Source organism: Hibiscus syriacus, unplaced genomic scaffold (genome assembly GCF_006381635.1).
Source record: "Hibiscus syriacus cultivar Baekdansim isolate YM2019G1 unplaced genomic scaffold, ASM638163v2 tig00110270_pilon, whole genome shotgun sequence".
In the NCBI taxonomy this organism is placed as follows: Eukaryota; Viridiplantae; Streptophyta; class Magnoliopsida; order Malvales; family Malvaceae; genus Hibiscus; species Hibiscus syriacus.
The window spans coordinates 1,073,003-1,079,469 of NW_024062656.1; the positions used below are offsets into that span (position 1 = coordinate 1,073,003).

General features: G+C 34.1%; 1 pseudogene; it reads left to right on the forward strand.

Annotated features, from left to right (window-relative positions):
* Window positions 1-4,264: 4,264 nt before the first annotated feature.
* On the forward strand, window positions 4,265-5,872 carry LOC120115648 (annotated as a pseudogene).
* The last annotated feature ends 595 nt before the right edge of the window (window positions 5,873-6,467 follow it).

The following is a 6,467-nucleotide window of genomic DNA, read 5'->3' on the forward strand; positions in this document are numbered from 1 at the left end:
CTACAAGTATAGTTATGAACATTATAATACATTCTACACACAACAAAACAAGCATCAAGCTGTAAATCAGGGTCACCTTTAGCATCACGAAACTCACACTTTTTGCTTACTAAAGGTACCTTAAGTGAGATCTAGGTCACATAGCATCGGCATCTCATAATTACCTCAGGCTAGGTCTAGGTCATGGAGCATTGGCACCTTGCCAGACTATTATACTCCTTTAGAGTACTCGAAATACGTATGGGTCACATAGAATCAGAACGACATCGAACTAGAATTTTAAGTATCCATGCACTAAATTGGGTATATCCAAATAACTCCTTACTCATCTAGAACATCGTCATACACAAGTAACTCAGGTGTCCTCATTGTTTCCCAAGTATCAAACAAGGCATAAGTCTTATGGAATCTTACCTCATAATGATATTACGTTTTGCACAATTATAATGTTCTACTTGCAAGCTTATAAAAAAATTTCCCCTCGAACAAAACCCCTTTCTGGCTCCCTAGATTAAGTAAAGGTTATAGCATTTAATTTCATGATGGTACTGATACTCAACCTTACGGTATCAGTACTTCATCCCCTTAGGGTATCGATACTTCCTTAAGTATTGATATCAAAACAACACACTGAAATTTGAAGTAGCCCTCAGTATCAATACCCCCACCTAGGGTATCGATACGCCCCTCTAGTTCGATATTGGATCGAGTACTATACAAAAATTACATTTAATGTTTATAAAAATATACAAGTATCAATACCATCCCATATCGTATTGGTACTTGCCTTGGTACCGATACCAAAATAGTCTAATGGAATATGACTTGATCTTCTAGTATCGATACTAAGCCATGAGTATCGATACCAAAAGAATGAGTATTGATACATTCTTACAAAAATAAATTGATTTTAGCCTTTTTAGACGAACAATATCAATATTATTCATACAATAACAATACCGTAAACTTAAAAAGCCATTGTCTCTTATGTAAACTCCTTAAATCACTCCCTAGGTCGTCTTAAGACCCACAAACTGTGATTAAAGCTTATATAAAGTCATTTCTTTATGCATGAACAACATCAAATACTCATTTTCATACCATGAACCCAAAGTGCACCCACATGCTTCATAACACATACAAATAACCACACTACATACATTGATTGTAATTGGTATAAAGGGGTTAGAAGTGTGTTACCTTACAACTAGAAGCTGGATAATCAACCTCAAGCTCACCCAAGCATTATTTTCTTTTACCGTACTTTTGGAGCCTTCACCCACTTCTCTCACTAGAGCAATAAAGAAAATGAGTTATTAACTCATCTTAAGGCTCAGAGAGGTAGAAATGTGATTCTAAACATTAAAATGAGCTAGAACAACTTCAGTTCAAGAACCTAACATCCCCACTAAACATCTCCCATGGCTACTATAACTATTTATGAAGATGAAGAGCTTAAAGGAAAGCTCAAGAGGAGGTGATTACGTCTCTTACCTTAGGAGATTCAGACTAAAAAGTTTGGTATAAAGTTTCTTCCTTTTACCTTTTCACACTTGAAAGAAGAGAATGAAGAAGATCCAAGTACGAATAATGTCATTAATAAACACCATCACAAATGAATCCAAGTAAGAAAGAAATAATCAACTCATCAAATCTATAAAAGCAATCCTAGCATTAGTCAACCCAAATGACATTACAAGAAACTCATAATGCTCATATCGAGTCTTGAATGTAGTCTTAAGAACATCCAACTCTTTTACTTTAAACTAATAGTAACATGGTCTCAAATCAATCTTATAGAATACATTGACTCCTTGAAATCAGTCAAATAGATCATCAATCCTAGGTAAGGAATATCTATTCTTGATGGTCAATTTGTTTAACTGACAATAATCTATACACAACCCATTAATAGTTATTTTGTTAGGTTGATGGACTAACTGAAAATTGTCAATATGGGTGAATTGGAATTTAGAAAATTTGGTGGCATCTTGAATAAAAAAAAACTTTTGATACAATCGATTTAGAGTGTTCCGACTTTCTTAACCAAACTTTTGGTCAACATCCACTACCTTAGATTTCTATCACTAAGGATTTCCTGATTCACTAACTTGAATTGAACATTTCAAGAAGGTTCCTCACTTATCTTTTATAATGACTAAGATAAAACCACTCTAGTTTTTTAAGGTGAAACTATAATTTTCCTTTTACAAGGTTTGATTTGTGTAAATTTTCTAGGTGAGTATTTGCAAAGATGAAGCTCACAAAGAATAAACATAAAATATATTCAATAAATTTCAATACACTATGCAAAAGATAAAATGAAAGAATTAAGGATGAAAATTCTTTTTCTCTTGATCTCTAAGTTAATATAGATGTAGTAACCATTTTCAAATGTCTTAGGATTGCTTATATATTCTAGAATGAGTTTCTAACTGTTTATGGTCATTGGGAATGCAAAAATAATTTTTATCTATAAAGAAAACAACTTTTACAACACAAGGGATCGATCATTTTTTAAATATTTGATTGTTTTCAGCAAAAAAATATTGATCATTTGAAGGAAGGGGTCATTGTTTTAACAACGAATCGATCCTTTTTGTATAAGGAACGATCCTTTTAGGCTTTCTTGCAAAGGTATCGATCCTTTTTGGAATTAGATCGATCTACTAGCTATTGAAATCAAAGTGATTGATTCTTTTAGTCAAAATTTTTAGGAAACTCAACTTTTAAGCACGTAAATGATTTAGTACTTGTTTGAATAGGTTTGACTAAATTGGAAAATATTTAAAAATATATTTTTTAATTTAATTTAGACTTTAAATTATTTTTGAGAAATTTTAACAAATTTGAGTGGTTATTTGGGAATGCTTATGCAAGTGTTTTTGGCATAAAATCTCGTTTGAAACACAAGCATTCCCAAACAACTTATTTTCAGCCAAAAATTCGCTTTTAAAATATGATTATTGACTCAAACCGAGAAACTAAAAAAGATGATTTCACATTGAAAAACTCGTTTGGAGAAACATTCTCAAATGAAGTCCAGGTCTAAAATCATTTTTGCATTTATTTATTATATCAAGATACTAAAATTCAAACTTTAATAACTTCCGCTTAACAAATAATATCATAGCACCCTAAAGCGAATACTAGGTGAGATAAATCCTCTATGATAAATAGCCTTTAGTTTCTCTCATCTAGTGGTCCTAAAAAAGTGTAAAATTAAATTAATTTTACATAATGTAATTGGATCCTACCCCAAATATGAAACACAATTATAATAAATTTTCACACAAAATAATTTGTCATATGTTTTTTTAAAAATACAACAAATTATCTGTATGAATAAAATTTCTTATTTTAGGGGTAATATGATTCAAAATGGATCAAAAATAAAAAGGTCATTCCCATCATTTGGGAGAAAAAAACATTATTATCGTTAAGAATTTATTAGTCAAGAATCCTCCAAACCAAACGAATTATTTAATAATTATTTAATAATTTAAAATAGTTATAAGGTAATAAATGTTCAGAATTTTTTTAACCATTAATAATGTCCATACTTCCTACAAATATAATTACTTGATTTCATAATCTCTAAAAAATATTTTATTTTATCATTAAAATCGTTTGATGAATGATAATAATTTTTTGAACAAATACACCTTTAATGTACAGTGATAAGATTCAGACAACAACGACTCATGAAACTCTCTCACGTGGATATATATACATATTTAATTTATGTGAGAACTTAAACATTCTTGCATGATTTTCTCGGATGAATTGTTGATTTGTTTCAAATTTTTCTCGGGAAAATGACTACATTGATTGCAACAGTAACATGCTTCTAATATCGCACGGTTAAATTAAGTATTTTTTCCTTTGAAAATGCTTTACATCACCACTATACCTTATAATATACTATATATGACGGCAGCATGGAAATGTACGTTTGTTTATGCGCTTTTAAGGAACAACACACAAATGTTATACAAATTAAATACTCGATGACATATAACCCACCAATGGTGACACGCATCTTAAAGTTGATTTTTTTTATTAATTAATTATTTTATTAATTGTATTTATTTTAAAATTTTATTTATACACATATTATACTAAAATTTTATGTTATAAATATATTTGTATCTATTATGAAAAAAATATATTTTTGGACCCTCACTATACCCCACAAGCTAGGCTTATAAAAACATCTCTCCCCAGCAGAAAAAATTAGAGTTATCGATTGCTTACCGAGAAATAAAGTTATGGTCCAATTTGAAGCACTGAGATCTCATCAAAAGCACCCAACAATGGCAGAGGTATAAAAAATTTACACTCTCTTATGGAATCTTTCTCTATAATAACTTGCTGGGTTTTTCTTTAATGTTACCGTGTATATATAGGTGACCGAGGAGGTAAAGAAGATAACTGATATAGGACTCCCTATAGCAGCTATGAGCTTGGTGGGTTACCTGAGGAACATGGTTTTAGTTGTTTGCATGGGAAGATTAGGAAGCCTTGAGCTGGCTGGTGGGGCTTTAGCCATCGGTTTCACAAACATCAGTGGCTACTCGGTCTTGTCTGGCCTTGCTTCCGGCATGGAATCGCTTTGCGGTCAAGCTTTCGGCTCGAGGAACTTATCCATGGCGACTCTCACTTTGCATAGAACAATTATGATGTTGTTGCTTGCTTCTGTGCCTATTGGTTTGATATGGTTTAACCTTGAAGCTCTCATGCTTAGCATCAATCAAGACGCCGATATATCCAGAGTCGCGAGCCTTTATTGTCGGTTCGCAATCCCGGATCTTATAGCCAACAGCCTTCTTCACCCTCTACGTATTTACTTGCGTAATAAAGGAACAACTTGGCCTTTACTGTGGTCAGTTTTAGTTTCGACCCTCTTTCATCCTCCTATCATGGTCCTTTTATCCTTTACTTTACGTTTAGGCATCACCGGGGTAGCAATTTCCACTTTCATCACCAATTTCATCACCCTTTTCTTCCTTCTTTGTTACATGTTATACACTCGAACCACTCATAATGTCCCCGAGGATGAGTCGAGACGGAAGCCATTGTCCCCGTCGCCGCCACCGTCACCTTCATCAACGGCTCTACTTGGGAAGGAATGGGGAGTCCTTCTTCGATTAGCGATACCGAGCTGTATCGCCGTTTGCCTAGAGTGGTGGTGGTACGAATTCATGACTATTCTTGCAGGATACTTATCAGAGCCTCGAGTTGCTTTGGCGACTTCAGCAATCGTGATACAAACGACGTCACTCATGTACACGTTGCCGAATGCGCTCAGTGCATCAGCCTCGACCCGAGTAGGGAACGAGCTCGGAGCAGGGAGGCCGAGCGGGGCGCGGTTAGCGGCGTTGGTAGCTATTGGGCTAGCCCTATTGACCTCGTTATAGGATTAATAGGGACCATCTTGGGGAGAGAAGCATGGGGAAGGGTATTCACAGAGGACAATGAGGTTCTAGAGCTAACCATGATTGTACTGCCCATAATTGGACTGTGTGAGCTAGCAAATTGTCCACAAACCACAAGTTGTGGGATTCTAAGAGGGAGTGCTAGGCCCGGGATTGGGGCAACCATAAACTTTTACTCCTTTTACATGGTGGGTGCACCTTTGGCAATAGTCCTATGCTTTGTTGCCGGACTAGGGTTCCTGGGGATGTGCTATGGGCTGCTAGCTGCTCAGATCGCATGTGTAATCTCCATTTTGACAGTGGTTTTCAGGACAGATTGGGAACTAGAGTCGATGAAGGCCAAGGAGTTGGTGGGCAAAACAGACCATTTTGCACATGCAGACCAAACGCTGCTCAACAAATGTGAAGAAGGGAATTTGGGTTTTGAAAAGTGAAAAGTGAAAAAAAGAAAAAGAAAAAAGAAATGAAAAGCTCCATTAAGGAAACATACACAGAATTACGCCCTTCTAACATAACAAATTTAAACTACACTTGTTCAACTCCATTATCATTTTCCAACTCATGTTTTATATAATATGTACCTGTTTGTTTTTGACATTTCTTGCCCTTTTCTTTTCTTAAGAATTAGTTTAGTTTCCCCACTGATCTTTGGCCATGCACTTCACCATGTAGCCATGCACCTTTGTATATCAATTAATACTAATCATAAAAGCAGAATTATTGGTATGTTTTTAAGATATTTATTTTTACCAAAATTCAGTTGATCTAGTGGGATGAATCACTAAATTTCTCGAATAAAGTTAGTAGTTTGAGTGTTGACGTTATGAATAAAATAAAATGGTTTGAAAAGATTATCCCTATAATAAATCTTTATAATATCCAATTCAAATTAATCACTCAATAGATCGTAAAAAAAAATTAAACAAAGTTCATGGAACGGAGAAAAGGTTTACAAATGACGACATTCAGCTCCATCTAATGGATGTTCACTACTTGATAATAAATTTTAAGAGAAAAGATAATGAAAAA